Source organism: Bos taurus, chromosome 1 (assembly GCF_002263795.3).
Source record: "Bos taurus isolate L1 Dominette 01449 registration number 42190680 breed Hereford chromosome 1, ARS-UCD2.0, whole genome shotgun sequence".
Taxonomy (NCBI): domain Eukaryota; kingdom Metazoa; phylum Chordata; class Mammalia; order Artiodactyla; family Bovidae; genus Bos; species Bos taurus.
The window spans coordinates 58406696-58424648 of record NC_037328.1 but is presented as its reverse complement, the minus strand read 5'-3'; the positions used below and the strand labels follow the sequence as shown (position 1 = coordinate 58424648).

At 40.0% G+C, this 17953-nt stretch overlaps 1 protein-coding gene across 2 annotated transcripts in view; it reads left to right on the top strand.

Annotated features, from left to right (window-relative positions):
* NAA50 (N-alpha-acetyltransferase 50, NatE catalytic subunit) overlaps positions 1–17953 on the top strand; it is a 32359-nt gene that overhangs the window by 9153 nt on the left and 5253 nt on the right.

Genomic DNA, 17953 nt, shown 5'->3' with positions numbered 1-17953 from the left:
AAAGTCATACAGTGTAGCTAACTTTACACTATAATGACATTCATCGACATAGGCCTAATTCTGGCTTTATTGATAATTGGCTACAGGCATATCTGTCTGGGCTTCAGTTCTGTCATCTATAAAATGAAGGGGATTAGAGTCAGTGGCTTCTGAGGTCCCTTCCAGATCAAACCCTTCTTCATACTAGGTGACCAGTTAAAATGTTGTGCCAAGGTGCACTTAAATACCCATCTAAAGTATAAAGACTTTAAGCTTTCTCTGTACATCGTTTTCTCTTGTTGCTGTGTAACTTTAGCAGTCAGACTTTGTACAAAAAGACCCAGTTTTGTGTAGTCATACCTCCATCTTGTGGCCTTTCAGAATATTGCCACTAAATTTTGTTTTATAATTATGGCCATAATATTACCTTTAAAAGCTAGAAATATTTAAAGTGCTTATTATCTGATGTTGCTACTAAATGTTTTACACAGATTATTTCATTTTATCATAGCACTTGTTTTTTAAGCTAAGAGTAAAGATTTCCTACTACTGTATTCTAAGTGCACCGACCATATGAGATTTGTCTGAGTAACAGGCTCATCTTGTGGTGCTGCTCTATAAAATAGGAGGCAAGTAGCTGTGTTTTCCAGTTCTAAGGATTTGGTTCACATTTCTGTGGGTGCTTGTTGCAGTGTCAGTCTGCCCCCACCCCTTTAGATCCTTAGTCTCAAAACTTTGGTATGGAGATGTATTAAGAGTTTGTTATGGATTTGAAAAACAAAAAATGACATATCGTGTGAATACTTGAGCTGAGATAATAGTTTCTTTAATAACAGCTGTCTTCAGTTTTTTAGTTAGGGTTGCAAACTCTAGTGCCAACAGGAACCCAGGACCTGGCACCAAGCAGATAAGGTAATTGTGTTAAACAAGAAATGTAAGCTTTATGTAGAAAATCTCCTGGCTTAAAAATTAGCAGCCAACTTAATTAGGAAAAAACAAAAAACTATTGACTCAAACAGATGAGGCCACGTGGCTGATTTACCTTTTAGGCCAGGAATTTGGGCTTATCTACAGAGCAGAGGTCTTAAACTGATCCATTAAAAGTCGTTTACGTTGTTAAATTATATTGAAATTTTATCTGAAGTAAGTAGGTAATGTAGTGATTAAAAAACCCAGCTTTCAGAATTAGGCCAATTTGAGGTTGAGTCACAGTTCCTCAATACTAATTACGTCACATACACTGCTTCTCCAGATTAATCCCTAAACTCTCTTGAAGATTGTTTCTCAGGTATCTTTATGGGCTCCTGTTCTTTTGCTTCTGAAATTCAGGTGCCAGTACAGGAGACTCAGGAGATGTGGGTTCAGTCCCTGGGTTGGATAGATCCCCTGGAGGAGGAAATGGCAACTCGCTCCAGTTTTCTTGCTTGGAGAATTCCATGGACAGAGGAGCCTGGCGGGGTACAACCCATGGAGTCACAAGAAGTCAGACATGACTGAGCGACTAACACTTTCACTTTCTTTCACTTCTGGTAGTTTTTAGATTGTCTTCCCACTACAGACATTCTTGGTAATGGGATCTGTTCCCATAAATAGAAGATCTGCATTATACATCATTGATATTCCAGGAAACAGCTCTCAAAGTGATGTCTTAAAAAAGAAAATTCTTTCCTTAGGAGTTAGAATAATGTAAAAAATTCAGGTGCATTCTCTCTGCTAATTGTTTTTATCTACTTAACAACATTGCATCCAGTCACATTAGATAGCATTTGAATGGTCATATAAATATTTTTAATGATTATTCTTACCTTTAAAATACTTGACAGTATTATACAGAGGGCCAAGTGTAGTGTGTCATTATATATAAGGAACTTGAGCCTCGTTGGATCTGGTTCCTCACGGGGCAGCAGAGGGTCTTGGAACAGAGGGACCACGGTAGTTTCAATGTGGCAGGATGGGGAGGTTGTCTGGCCATGTAACCAGTTACACCAAAAACAGACTATGACAGGCTAGAGGTTGCTGAATTTAGATTAGGTCTTTACCAGAATGGAAGGTTCGCTCTTATCTACCTCTCATTTAGCTTCCCTTCTACAAAAACAGCTTGCTCCAGCTGGAAATACAGAAGTTTTAGTAGTCTGTTAAAAGTTTGAGCTTCTAGCCTCCTTTTGTTCTTTAAAATAGTAAAGAATAATTAGACATTGAGTGCTTTCTACTGAGTTTTAGTATCAGAAATAATGTCATTAGTAAGTAACTACAATACTGTTATACCTAATATAATATACCATATTATGATCTGACACCCAGTCTGTATTAGGCTTGTTCAAGTCAGATTCCATAAAGGTCCACATGTCCCAGTTGGCTGAAGTATCTCACCATCTTTTATAATCTGACAGTTCTTCCTCCTTTAAAAAAAAAAATTATTAGAATAGTTTTGGTTATGGTTTTAGATTTATATTTCTGAAGGTGATGCAGACCCATTTTCCCTGTATTCCCACTATCCCCAATTAATAACAACTTACATTAGTATGGTACATAGAAAGTGAAAAGACAAGCTATGAACTGAGAGAAAATAGTTGCAGATTATGTATGTGATAAAGGACTTATACCCAGAATATGTAAACAATCCTTATAACTCAGCAAGATAATTTTAAAATGGGATTTTTTTTTTTATGAACTAAAATAAAAACTCTAGGTTTATTCCAAGTCCTAGATCATGGGCAAAAGATTTAAATAGACATTTCACCAAAGAAGATGTACCAGTGGCTAATGACCAAATCAAAGGAAAAAAAAATTGCTTAGCATGATTAGAGAAATGCAAATCCAATGAGATTATCACTTTGTACCAGTAGAATAGCTATAAACAGAAAGGCAGTAAAAAAGCATTGATGAGGATGTGGAGAAATTGGAACCTTAATACACTACTAGAAGTAATGTAAATGGTGTGGCCACTTAGGGAAACAGTTTAACAAGGTGTTAGTTTTCCCTTACCACTGTAGCAAATGACCACAAACTTGGTGACTTAAACAGCACAGATGTATCATCTTAGTTCTTAAGATCAAAAGTCTGAAATGGGTTTCACTGTGTTAATATCAAGGTGTTGGTAGGTATAATGACTCCTGTCTACCTGGGACCTCAGCGTGTGACCTTATTTAGAAATAGGGTCTTTGCAAATGTAATTGAGATGGGGTCATACTCAATTAGGGTGGGGCCTGATGTCCTCATAAGAAGAGAGCCTACATACACACAGAAGATCATGTAAAGTAGAGGCAGACATAAAAACATCTGAGGCCACCAGAAGCTGCCAAAGGTGAGGAAAGATTCTGCTCCAGAGCCTAGAGGGCATGGCCCTACTGACACGCTGATTTTGGACTTCTGGCATCCAGAACTTTGAGAGAATACATTTCTATTGTTCTAAGCCACTGAGTTTGTGCAGTTCTAAGAAACTGATACAATAGATCTGTGTTTCTTCCAAAGGCCTAAGATAATGTTTTCTCGCCTTTTCAACTTCTGTGGACTACCTGTATGCCTTGGTTCATGGTTCATCTTCAAAGCCAGCAGCATAGCATCTTTAAATCTCTCTCGTCTCTGCTTGTCACATCTTCTCTGATTCCTAAATCTGTGTGATTACAGAGGGCCCAACCAGATAGTCCTGGTTAATTTACCTGTCTCAGGTTCTTACATCCGCAAAGTTGATTTTTCATATAAGATAACATATTAAAGGTTCCTGGGATTAGACAGCCTCTGGGTGTCATCTGCCTACCACAGGCAGTCACTTTAAAAAGTAAAACATATTTGCCATACGTACGACCTAGCAGTCCCACTTTTAGGTATCCACCAGAAAAAAGATGACATATATGTCTGCATACAGATTTGTATGCAGTATTCAGAGCAGCATTGTTTATAATAGCCATGAAGTAAATACAGTTAAAATCCCAGCAAGTGGTAAATGGATAAACAAAAATGTGATATATTCATACAATGAAATACTATTCAGCTACTGACAAACTGGAATATAGTTGAACCTCAGAAACATGCTGTGTGAAAGAAGTCTAGTTCAAAAGATCACGTTATATGAAATGTTCAGAAATGGTAAGTCTTGAGAAAGAAGGTGAATTTAGTGGCTGTCTTGGAGTAGGTAAGGGGATTTATCTCACTGTGCGTGAAAGATTTGAGGGGTATGACATGAATGCTCTAAAGCTAAATTGAGAGACTGGTTTAACAACTCTATATAAATAGTTTTTTGTTAGACTTTATTATACATTGAGTATTTAAGATACTTCACATCCTTACAGCAGGAAATTGTGTTTCCATATACCAGGCAACAAACTACTGAAAATTAACATTAAAACAAAATACCATTGGGATTCCCTGTTGGTTCAGTGACTAAGACTCTGTGCTCCTAATGCAAGGGGCCTGGGTTTGATCCCTGGTTAGGGAACTAGAGCCCGAATGCTGCAGCGAAGGTCATAGTTTCCACCCGCTACACAAGACACTGTGCGGCCAAAATGAATTTTTTTAAAAAAAAGCATTTACAGAAGCATCAAAAAAGTGAAATACTTAGGGACAAACCTGACCAAAGATGTAAAAAACCCACACACTGAAAACTACTAAACATTGCTGACAAGCGTGAAAAAAGGTCAGTAAATGGAGACATATACCCTGTGCGTGGGCAGGAAGACTCAATATTGTTAGGGTCACAACTCTATTATTAAAAATTAAAACCCTTGAATTGTACACTTAAAGTAGGTGAATTTTATACTATGTAAATCATACTTCAAGAAGGCTGTTAAAGAGAAAAACAAGAACAATGTACAGGGATTGGGTTCATACACCTAAATGTAATAAAACTTCTTGAAGAAAACAAAAATCTAAATGACCTTGGGTCAGACAAAGATTTGTTAGATATGACCCTGAAAAGTATGATCCACAGAATTTCTTCAAAATGTATACCTTCTGCTGTGTAAAAAACACTGCTAAGAAAATGAAAAAAGCCACAGCTGAGATAAATCTTCTGCAACACACATAACTTGCAAAGGACCTGTATTCATAGTAACTTAAATCTCAACATTTCAAACCCAGTTTTTTGAGTAATAGATCGCAACATCTCCTTTACCGTAGAAGATACATCAGTGGCAAAGAAGTACACGAAAAGATGTTCACCATTATTTAGGGATATGCAAATTAGAACCACAATGAAATGTCACTACCAATCTATTAGGGATAAATTTTAAAGGTTCATAGTGCCAAATGCTAATTTAAATGCAGAACTCTTGTATACTTAGCTAATAAGCCAGCACCCCTACTCCTACATATTTAGGAGAAAGAAAAACTTATATTCACACAAGAATCTGTACAGAAATTGTAGCAACTTTATAATCTCCCAAAACTAGAAACACCCAAATGCTCTTCAATAAAAGTATAAACTTGTACTCCACCTGTATAGGAATGAACTGTTGATGATAATAGTGTGGTGAATCTCAAAGGCATTATGCTGAGTGAAAGAAGCCATGCAAATGACTGTGTATTGTGATTCCGTTTATGTGATGACTCAGGCAAAACTATGGGGAACAAAACATAAATGGCTTCCTGGGAGTGGTGGTAGAGTGAAACTGCAAAAGATCATGTGGGAGACTTTTGGGGTGATAGAATCATTGTTTCTTGATGATCGAGTGGTAGTTTGGTGACTACATATTTTTCAAAGCTCAGAACCATATGCCTAAAGTTAATTTTCTATAGGGAATTGCTTGGCACCCTAGTGGTTAGAGCTTGGTGCTTTCACTCCTTTGGGCTCAGGTTCAATCTCTGGTTGGGGAACTAAGATCCTGTAAACTGTGCGATGTAACCAAAGGAAAAAAAAATAGAATTAAAAAAATTTTTATGTGAACTTTTTTTTTTTTAATCTAAGGAATTTTTTTTTTCCCTAAGCAAATTTATCCTCAAAAAGCCTGGAAAAATAAGGGAACAACTAATAGTTTATATAGATTAGGAAACTGCAAACTGATAGACTTGAATAGACTACAACAATACTTATATTAAATCTGAACAGACTGAATGCTCTCATTATCAGATTAAAGGAACAAGACTTAGGCATATGCTGTTCACAAGAAGATAAGGAACACAGAAGTTCAAAGAGTGGTAGAAAATACACTATGCAACATTGATTACAAGAAGGCAGTGTTTCTCTATTGATAAGCGAAGTAGACTGTAAGACGAGCAATATTACATCAAAAAGGTGGGCATTTGAAAATGATAAAAGGATTATTGATTCACCAACTCATAACAGTCCCAAATTAAGTGCTCTTAATAACATAACTTGAAAATAGAGCAAGAAGAAGTGAAACACTTCCAAACTGTCTTTGATGCCAGTCAAGATAAGAAAACCTATCAAAGATACTGTAAGGGTGGACAAGGCTGTGTCAGGGTAAGACTTACTGGTATATCATTTAAACTGACTTAAATGGGGGTGACAAAATAACTTTCAGCCAAGGATGGAAAGGCCACCAACTGAGGGCAAATTGCAGGTGAAGCAGATTTCCTGGGTAAGATCAGATATTTATTTTTGGATATGTTTAATTTGAAGTGTCTGCTAGAGATGCTTTTGCATATAGGAGTGAGTTCTAGGAAGAGACAGAAATTGGGTTGGCAGCATTAAATTCATAGGACTATATATGGATTGAAGTCACCAAGAAAAGGTAGGTAGAGAACACGAGGAATACGGACTCGATGTGCAAAGCCCTTATAAAATTGGTTCTGCTTCCTCTTCAACCCCAGCTTCCATGTTTATTACATAAAAGCATACTTTGTTTTACTATAGCAAACTGTGTGGGGTTTGGGGAATACATGATTTCTCTTTGTTGATGTTCTACTGTCTCCTTCAGTTTGGTCACTCAGTCATGTCTGATTCTTTGTGACCCCGGGGACTGCAGCACGCCAGGCTTCCCTGTCCATCACCAACTCCCGTAGCTTGCTTAAAGTTATGTCCATCAAGTCGGTGATACCATCCAGCCATCTCATCCTCTGTCATCCCTTTCTCCTCCGCCTTCAACCTTTCCCAGCACCAGGGTCTTTTCAAATGAGTCAGTTCTTTACGTCAGGTGGCCAAAGTATTGGAGCTTCAGCATTAGTCCTTGCAATGAATATTCAGGACTGATTTTCTTTAGATTGGATTGGTTAGATCTTGATGTCTAAGGGACTTTCAAGTGTATCTTCACGACCACGGTTCAAAAGCATCAATTCTTTGATGCCCAGCTTTCCTTATAGTCCAACTCTCACATCCGTACATGACTACTGGAAAAACCATAGCCTTGACTAGACAGACCTTTGTTGGCAAAATAAGGTCTCTGCTTTTTAATATGCCATCTAGGTTGGTCATAACTTTTCTTCTAAGGAGTAAGCGTCTTTTAATATCATGCCTGTAGTCACCATCTGCAGTGATTTTGGAGCCCAGAAAAATAAAGTCTCTTACTGTTTGCATTGTTTCCCCATCTATTTGCCATGAAGTGATGGGCCTGGATGCCATGATCTTAGTTTTTTTAATGTTGAGTTTTAAGCCAACTTTTCCGCTCTCCTCTTTCACTTTCATCAAGAGGCTGTTTAGTTCTTCTATGCTTCTGCCATAAGGGTGGTATCATCTGCATATCTGAGGTTATTGGTATTTCTCCCAGCAATCTTGATTCCAGCTTTTGCTTCATCCAGCCCAGCGTTTCTCATGATGTACTCTGCATATAAGTTAAATAAGCAGGGTGACAATATACAGCCTTGACGTACTCTTTTCCTGGTTTGGAACCAGTCTGTTCCATGTCCAGTTCTAACTATTGCTTCTTGACCTGCATACAGATTTCTCAGGAGGCAGGTCAGGACATCTGGTATTCCCATCTCTTTCAGAATTTTCCACAGTCTATTGTGATCCACACAGTCAAAGGCTTTGGCATAGTCAACAAAGCAGAAGTAGGTGTTTCTCTGGAACTCACCTGCTTTTTCTGTGATCCAGTGGGTGTTGGCAATTTAATCCCTGGTTCCTCTGCCTTTTCTAAATCCAGCTTGAACATCTGGAAGTTCATAGTTCACGTACTGTTGAAGCCTGGCTTGGAGAATTTTGAGCATTACTCTGCTAGCATGTGAGATGAGTGCAATTGTGTGGTAGTTTAAACATTCTTTGGCATTGCCTTTCTTTGGGACTGGAATGAAACTTGACCTTTTTCAGTCTTGTGGCCACTGCTGAAAGTGAAAGTGAAGTCGCTCAGTTGTGTCCAACCCTCAGCGACCCCATGGACTGCAGCCTTCAAGGCTCCTCCATCCATGGGATTTCCCAGGCAAGAGTACTGGAGTGGGGTGCCATTGCCTTCTCCAATGCATGAAATTGAAATGGAAAGTGAAGTCGCTCAGTTGTGTCCGACTCTTAGCGACCCCATGGACTGCAGCCCACTAGGCTCCTCTGTCCCTGGGATTCTCCAGGCAAGAATACTGGAGTGGGTTGCCATTTCCTTCTCCAATGCATGAAAGTGAAATGGAAAGTGAAGTCGCTCAGTCGTGTCCGACTCTTAGCGACCCCATGGACTGCAGCCTACCAGGCTCCTCCGTCCATGGTATTTTCCATGCAAGAGTACTGGAGTGGGGTGCCGTTGCGTTCTCCGTGGCCACTGCTGAGTTTCCCAAATTTGCTGATGTACTGAGTGCAGCACTTTCACAGCATCATCTTTCAGGATTTGAGATAGCTCAACTGGAATTCCATCACCTCCACTAGCTTTGCTCATAGTGATGCTTCCTAAGGCCCACTTGACTTTGCATTCCAGGATGTCTGGCTCTAGATGAGTGATCACACCATTGTGGTTCTCTAGGTCATGAAGATCTTTTCTGTATAGTTCCTCTGTGTATTCTTGCCACGTCTTCTTAATGTCTTTGCTTCTGTTAGGTCCATACCATTTATGTCGTTTATTTTTCCCATCTTTGCATGAAATGTTCCCTTGGTGTTTCTAATTTTCTTGAAGAGATCTCTAGTCTTTCCCATTCTTGTTTCCTATTCTGTTGTTTTCCGCTATTTTTTTGCATTGATTACTGAGGGAGGCTTTCTTATCTCTCCTTGCTCTTCTTTGGAACTCTGCATTCAAATGGGTATATCTTTCCTTTTCTCCTTTGCCTTTTGCTTCTCTTCTTTTCACAGCTATTTGTAAGGCCTCCTCAGACATCCATTTTGCCTTTTTGCATTTCTTTTTCTTGGGGATGCTCTTTATCCCTGCCTCCTATACAGTGTCACAAAGCTCTGTCCATAGTTCATCAGGCACTCTGTCTAACAGATCTAATCCCTTGAATCTATTTGTCACTTCCACTGTATAATCCTAAGAGATTTCAGTTAGGTCATACCTGAGTGGTCTAGCGCTTTCCCCTACTTCTTCAATTTAAGTCTGAATTTGGCAATAAGGAGTTCATGCTCTGAGCCACAGTCAGCTCCCAGTCTTGTTTTTGCTGACTGTATAGAGCTTCTCCATCTTTGGCTGCAAAGAGTGTAATCAGTCTGATTTCAGTATTGATCATCTGGTGATGCCCATGTGTAGAGTCTTCTCTTGTGTTGTTGGAAGAGCGTGTTTGCTATGACCAGCACATTCTCTTGGCAAAACTCTGTTAGCCTTTGGCCTGTTTCATTCTGTACTCCAAGGCCAAATTTGCCTGTTACTCAGGGTATTTCTTGACTCCCTTGTTTTTGCATTCCAGTCCTCTATGATGAAAAGGACATCTTTTTTGGATATTAGTTCTAGAAGGTGTTATAGGTCTTCACAGAACCGTTCAGCTTCTTCAACATTACTGGTTGGGTCACAGACTTGGATTACTGTGATGTCAAATTGTTTGCCTTGGAAATGAACAGATATTATTCTGTCTTTTTTTTTTTTTATTCTGTCGTTTTTGAGATTGCATAAGTACTGCTTTTGAGACTCTCTTGTTGACTGTGATGGCTACTCCATTTCTTCTAAGGGATTCTTGCCCATAGTAGTAGATATAGTGGTCATCTGAGTTAAATTCACCCATTCCAGTCCATTTTAGTTCACAGATTCCTAAAATGTGTATGTTCACTCTTGCCATCTTCTGTTTGACCACTTCCAGTTTGCCTTGATTCATGGACCTTACATTTCTGGTTTTGCTCTTTACAGCATCGGATTTGATTTCCATTACCATCCACAGCTGGGTGTTGTTTTTGCTTTGGCTCCATCTCTTCATTCTTTCTGGAATTATTTCTCCACTCTTCTCCAGTAGCATATTGGGCACCTACTGACCTGGGGAGTTTATGTTTCAGTATCCTATCTTTTTGCCTTTTCATACTGTTCATGGGGTTCTCAGGGCAAGATTACTGAAATGGTTTTGCCATTCCCTTCTCCAGTGGACCACTTTTTGTCAGAACTCTCCACCATGACACGTCTGTCTTGGGTGGCCCTACAGGGCATGGCTCAGAGTTTAATTGAGTTAGACAAGGCTGTGGTCCATGTCATCAGATTGGTTTTCTGTGATTGTGGTTTTCAGTCTGTCTGAGGTCTGATGGATAAAGATAAGAGGCTAGTGGAAGCTTCCTGATGGGAGAGACAGACTGAGAGGGTTACTGGGTCTTGTTCTGATGGGCAGAGCCATTCCCAGTAAATCTTCAGTCCAATTTTCTGTTGTTGGGAGGGCCTATATTCCCTCCTTGTTGTTTGACCTGAGGCCAAACTATGATGGAGGTAATGTGGATAATGGTGACCTGCTGGCACTGCCACACTCAGTGCCCCTCACCCTGCAGCAGGCCACCACCAACCCAGGCCTCCGCTGGAGACTAGCGGACACTGACTGGCAAGTCTGGGTCAGTCTCTTGTGGGATCACTGCTCATTTCTCCTGGGTCCTGGTGCACACAAGGTTCTGTTTGTGCCCTCCAAGACTGTGTTTCCCCAGTCTGGTGTTAAGTTCTAGCGGCTCTATAGTGGGGTGAATGATGACCTCCTTCAAGAGGGCTTATGCCATACCCAGGTCTGCTGCACCCAGAGCCCCTGCCCCTGCAGCAGGCCACTGCTGACCCGTACCTCCACAGAAGACACTCAAACCCTCAAAGGCAGGTCTTTCTCAGTCTCTGTGGAGTCTCCTGGTGCGCATACACAAGGTTTTGCTTAAGCCCTCCGAGTGTCTCTGGCGGGTATGGGATTTGATTGTAAATGCGATTCCCCCCCCTTCTACTGTCTTGCTGGGGCTTCTCGTTTGCCCTTGTACATGGATATATTTTGCAGTTCTTGCCCTCCCACAAAACAAACTTATGGTCATCCTCCATTACCTTTCCCAAGATCACTTCCATTCTAGTATTTTATATTTTATATACATATGCACCTGATGGGGAAAATTGACTCATTAGAAAAGACCCTGATGCTGGGAAAGATTGAAGGCAGGGGGAGAAGGGGATGACAGAGGATAAGATGGTTGGATGGTATCACCAACTCAGTGGACCTGAGTTTGAGCAAGCTCCAGGAGTTGGTGATGGACAGGGATTCCTGGCATGCTGCTGTCCATGGAGTGGCAAAGCGTCGGATGCACCTGAACAAAACTGATCTGATGTGTTTGCTATTACTATCACACTGTTTTTACATACCCGTATTTTCTACTAGATGTAAACTCCTTTGCATTCCAGGTGTTAGCACATAGATGCTGAAATATTTACTGAAATGGACCTGATTTATGTTTTAATAGATAACTTACTACATTCTTAAGAACTGTAGAAAATTTTAGATTCACAGATGGAATTCTTAAAAGCTCTATTTTTCTTCGATTGCAAAAAATTTTTAAAGCTACTAATTTTTGGATCTTATTTTTTCAGACTTTTAAAAGCTTTTTTGGTTGTTTACAGCCAAATAGTGTTCTAATTACTTGACATTTCTACATAGCTCTGTCTGTTTATGCCATTGATACTACACATTCTTTACTTAATTTATAAGTTGATACTACTATGATATATTTAGAATATCTACATCTTGGAATAATTTGGAACTAGTTGATCAGGATTACAGAAGTGTTCCATTTCAATCAGAATATCATGTTCAACAGAGTTAAATTGTATTTGAAGGTGAATTTTGCTGACAAAATTACATTTAATAGACATTTTGCGATTCTGTTTCTCCCATATGCTGACAGTCTGGTAATGATAAGAATTGATTATAAACAACACAGTCCTATTGTATAGCACATGTAACTATATCCTATCTCCTTGGATAAACATAATGGAAAAGAATATTTAAAAAAGAATGTATATGTGTGAGTCACTTTATTGTACAGCAGATATTGGTACAACATGGTAAATCAACTATACTTCAATTTAAAAAATCAAACTTGATTAATTTCTTTCTTAAACATTTGTTAGTGTGTATGTGCAGAGAGGAATATTGGAAGACTATACACCTAACTCATTTCTGTGGTGCTGGATTTAAATTAGGCAGGGAAAGATTAAGGTGTGTATTCCCTAATGATTCAGTTCAGTCGCTCAGTCGTGTCTGACTCTGCGACTCCATGAACTGTAGCACACCTGGCCTCCCTGTCCATCACCAACTCCCGGAGTCCACCCACATCCATGTCCATTGACTCAGTGATGCCATCCAACCATCTCATCCTGTCGTCCCCTTCTCCTCCTGCCCTCAATCTTTCCCAGCATCAGGGTCTTTTCCAATGAGTCCGCTCTTCGCATCAAGTGGCCACAGTATTGGAGTTTCAGCTTCAGCATCAGTCCCTCCAATGAATACCCAGGACTGATCTCCTTTAGGATGGACTGATTGGATCTCCTTGCAGTCCAGGGGACTCTCAAGAGTCTTCTCCAACACCACAGTTCAAAAGCATTAATTCTTCGGTGCTCAGCTGTCTTTATAGTCCAACTCTCACATCCATACATGACCACTGGAAAAACCAAAGCTTTGACTAGACGGACCTTTGTTGCTTTTTAATATTCTGTCTAGGTTGGTCATAACTTTCCTTCCAAGGAATTAAGTGTGTTTTAATTTCATGGCTGCAGTCACAATCTGCAGTGATTTTGGAGCCCAGAAAAATAAAGTCAGCCACTCTTTCCACTGTTTCCCCATCTATTTGCCATGAAGTGATGGGACCAGATGCCATGATCTTAGTTTTCTGAATGTTCAGCTTTAAGCCAATTTTTCACTCTCCTCTTTCACTTTCGTCAAAAGGCTCTTTAGTTCTTCACTTTCTGCCATAAGCATGGTGTTATCTGCATATATGAGGTTATTGATATTTCTCCTGGCATTCTTGATTCTAGCTCGTGCTTCCTCCAGCCCAGCGTTTGTCATGATGTACTCTGCATATAAGTTAAATTGTATTCTATATTATTCTTTTTTTAAAGGTTTATTTCTTTACTGCACTGAGTCTTTATTGCTGCATAGGGGCTTTTTCTAGTTGGACTGAACCAGGGCTTATCTAGTTGCAGTGCAGTGGCTTCTCTTGTTGGAGAGCATGGGCTTCATGGCACATGGGCTCAGAGTTGTGGCACCAGGCTTAGTTGCCCCAGGGCATGTGGAATCTTCTGGGACCAGGGATTGAACCTGTGCCCCCTGCATTGGCGGGTGGATTCTTCACCACTGGACCACTAAGGAAAGTTCTATGTTCAGTCATGACTGCCCACCCTGATGGAAACTTTTTTAGTAGTTACCTTTTATTAGTTTCAGTCTATCACACTGCACCACACCCACCTTTTTCTTCTGTATGAAATCACACAGTACCTGGTTATTATCTTTTAAAAAATTTATTTATAATCATGAAGCATGGTTCAATTCAGTTCAGTCGCTCAGTCATGTCCAGCCCTTTGCAACCGCACGGACTGCAGCACACCAGGCTTCCCTGTCTGTCACCATCTCCTGGAGCTTGCTCAAACTCATGTCCATCAAGTCAGTAATGCCATCCAACCATCTCATCCTCTGTTGTCCCCTTCTCTTGTCTTCAGTCTTTCCCAGCATCGGGGTCTTTTCTAATGAGTCAGTTCTTCCCAGCAGGTGGCCAAAGTATTGGAGCTTCAGCATCAGTCCTTCCAATGAATTTTCAGGACTGATTTCCTTTAGGATAGACTGGGTTGATCTTGCTGTCCAACGGACTCTCAAGAGTCTTCTCCAACCCCACAGTTTTAAAAGCATCAGTTCTTCGGTGCTCATCTCTCTTTATAGTCCAAGTCTCACATCCATATATGACTACTGGAAAAACTATAGCTTTGACTATATGGACCTTTGTTGGTAAAATAATGTCCCTACTTTTTAATACACTGTCTAAGTTTATCATAGTTTTTCTTCCAAGGAGTAAGTGTCTTTTAAATTCATGGCCGCAGTCACCATCTGCATGGTAATTACCTAGAAATTCTTAAACTCTAAAAACTCAAGTTCTTTAAAGTTGTTATCTAGAAGCTTGACTTCATGGATTCTGAAGTTTTCCTTCATTGTTGTCTACTATTAGAGTTCATAATGTGAATTTGCAATCACGTAAAATACAGAGACTGGCTTTTAAGAGCAATGGAGATTTTTCTTTTTGCTGTTCTGCACAGCATGCAGGATGTTAGTTCCCCAGCCAGGGATCAGACCTGTGCCCCCTGCAATGAAACTGTGGCGCCTTAACCATTGGACCACCAGGAAATTTCCCTGGAGTTGTTTTTAGTGTGTTCTAAATGTAATCAATATAACCTGTCTTATATTTAAAATAAATTACTGCACTCAGTCTGTAGTACAGTACTGCAGAGTAATATTTGGCTAAGTGAAATAAGCCAGATAAAGCCAAATACTGGATAGTATCACTTGTACGTGGACTCTTTAAAAAAGAAAAGTGTCATGCTGATACAAACTGTAGGAAAGTGATTGCCAGGTTGGTGAATGGGTACAAACTTTCAGCTATAAGGTGAATAACCTCAGAGAATCTAAAATATAGTTGATAACACTATCAGATCAGATCAGATCAGTCGCTCAGTCGTGTCCGACTCTTTGCGACCCCATGAATTGCAGCATGCCAGGCCTCCCTGTCCATCACCAACTCCCGGAGTTCACTGAGACTCAAGTCCATCGAGTCGGTGATGCCATCCAGCCATCTCATTCTCTCTCTTCCCCTTCTCCTCTTGCCCCCAATCCCTCCCAGCATCAGAGTCTTTTCCAGTGAGTCAACTCTTGGCATGAGGTACCCAAAGTACTGGAGTTTCAGCTTCAGCATCAGTCCTTCCAAAGAAATCACAGAGCTGATCTCCTTCAGAATGGACTGGTTGGATCTCCTTGCAGTCCAAGGGACTCTCCAGAGTCTTCTCCAACACCACAGTTCAAAAGCATCAATTCTTCGGCGCTCAGCCTTCTTCACAGTCCAACTCTCACATCCATACATGACCACAGGAAAAACCATAGCCTTTACTAGACGGACCTTTGTTGGCAAAGTAATGTCTCTGCTTTTGAATATGCTATCTAGGTGGGTCATAACTTTCCTTCCAAGGAGTAAGCGTCTTTCAATTTCATGGCTGCAGTCACCATCTGTAGTGATTTTGGAGCCCAGAAAAATAAAGTCTGACACTGTTTCCACTGTTTCCCCATCTATTTCCCATGAAGTGGTGGGACCGGATGCCATGATCTTCGTTTTCTGAATGTTGAGCTTTAAGCCAACTTTTTCACTCTCCACTTTCACTTTCATCAAGAGGCTTTTTAGTTCCTCTTCACTTTCTGCCATAAGGGTGGTGTCATCTGCATATCTGAGGTTATTGATATTTCTCCTGGCAGTCTTGATTCCAGCTTGTGTTTCTTCCAGTCCAGCGTTTCTCATGATGTACTCTGCATGTAAGTTAAATAAGCAGGGTGACAATATACAGCCTTGACGAACTCCTTTTCCTATTTGGAACCAGTCTGTTGTTCCATGTCCAGTTCTAATTGTTGCTTCCTGACCTGCATACAGATTTCTCAAGAGGCAGATCAGGTGGTGTGGTATTCCCATCTCTTGAAGAATTTCCCACAGTTTCTTGTGATCCACACAGTCAAAGGCTTTGGCATAGTCAATACAGCAGAAATAGATGTTTTTCTGGAACTCTCTTGCTTTTTCCATGATCCAGCGGATGTTGGCAATTTGATCTCTGGTTCCTCTGCCTTTTCTAAAACCAGCTTGCACATCAGGAAGTTCACGGTTCACATATTGCTGAAGCCTGGCTTGGAGAATTTTAAGCAACAGTAGAACTTAAATTTTCTCACCAAAATAAAAAGTTGATGTGTTAATTAACTAAATGAAAGGAATCCTTAAAAGAGTAGACTGTGTTTTTTACTGGAATGTCTGCATCTTAAAATTTTGTGTGGTTGCTAAGAAATTCAGTGTGCTTACATTTTAACACCTGCCAGATATACAAGTGTGGTCAGTCATAGTGAACAATAAAAATCGGTACCATAAAAATGAAATAATTGAGTTAGAAAGACTAATGTTCCAAATGAGCATAATGGTCTGTAATCAGGTTCTTTTTGTTATAATATTTCAGAGAATATTATTATCAAAATTATCTACAATTCTCAGCACAAACATGTTTGTATATGTTAACAAAAGTTGGGAAAAGATACACACATACATATATTCCCCCCCAGAAAATAATATATCAGTATTTTTCTGTGCTAGTAGTATAAATGTATCATGCGGTATTTAATTAACCAGTCCTCTTAACGGTGGACACTCAGATTTTTTTCTTTTCCTTTTTTTAAGTCATTATAAAAGTGCAATGGTTAACCTTTTTATTTAGTCATTTCTCCAACAGAGTTTTCAAAACCTCTTTGCATATGATGTAAATGATTAATTAAGGTGCACTGTTTGCATTTTCCTACTATTGACTAATGTCACTGTGATCTGGAACTAGCACCTAGCAGTAGACCTCCATCATTTTCTAGTTTGGTTGGTCCAGGATTGTTTTGTTTATTTTTGAATTCAATGTTTGATTTGACATTGTTTTCTGTAAATCTTTTTACCACCTACTATTAAGATTTTAGGTTTGTCTTGTCACTGTTGATCAATGTTTAGCTTGTGGTGCTGAGATTGACTTGAGCTCCTAAAAATTTCATTTGTTGACAGGTTGTGCTTCTCTGATAATTGAGTTGGCAAAAAATTCGCCTGCACTGTAGGAGACCAGACTCCAGTTCAATTCCTGTCTCAAGAAGATCCACTGGAGAAGGGATAGGCTACCCACTCCAGTATTCTTGGGCTTCCCTTGTGGCTCAGCTGGTAAAGAATCTGCCTGCCATGTGGGAGACCTGGGTTCGATCCCTGGGTTGGGAAAATCCCCTGGAGAATGGAATGGCTACACACTCCAGTATTCTGGCCTGGAGAATTCCATGGACTGTGTAGTCCATGGGGGTCTCAAAGAGTTGGACAAGATTGAGTGACTTTCACTTTCATTATAGGCAAAACAACTTTATTACTGTGAGTCCCAAAACTTTTAGTCTTTTTCCCATGAAACCAGTTGTTTTAGTTAAGTATAGTTTCTTAGCAGTGCTACTGTTTTTGATAAGTAAGGTTTTTTGTGTGTTTTGTGTTTTGGATAAGTAGTTTTCAGGCTGGGGTTTGTTTTGGTTGGTTGGTTTTGTTTTGCTTTCAAAATGTAGATTCCCGTGTTGCATTTCCAGAGATTCTGCTTCTGAACGTGTCTGTGTGTGGTGGGAGTTGGTGGGGATGGGGCAGGGGTGAGGCTCATGGTGGAAGTGGGTGGTTCCTGTAATCTGCATTTGATTACCACCCCGTCTGTGGTCCCTGTGTCAAGTGAATAGAATACCCATGATTTTTGCATGTTTTGATTATTTTCTTAGAGTAAATTCCTACAGTGGGGTTGCTTTGATGAAGGTGTTCTTTTTAGGCTTCTCAATACATAGTGCTAGATTGTCTTCCAGAGATATTGTGGGAGACACAATATCTATCTACGTGCTAACATCCCTGCCAGCAGAATATAAAAATCTTGCTACCCCTTTGCCAATTTGGTATCATAAATCTTTGTTGATC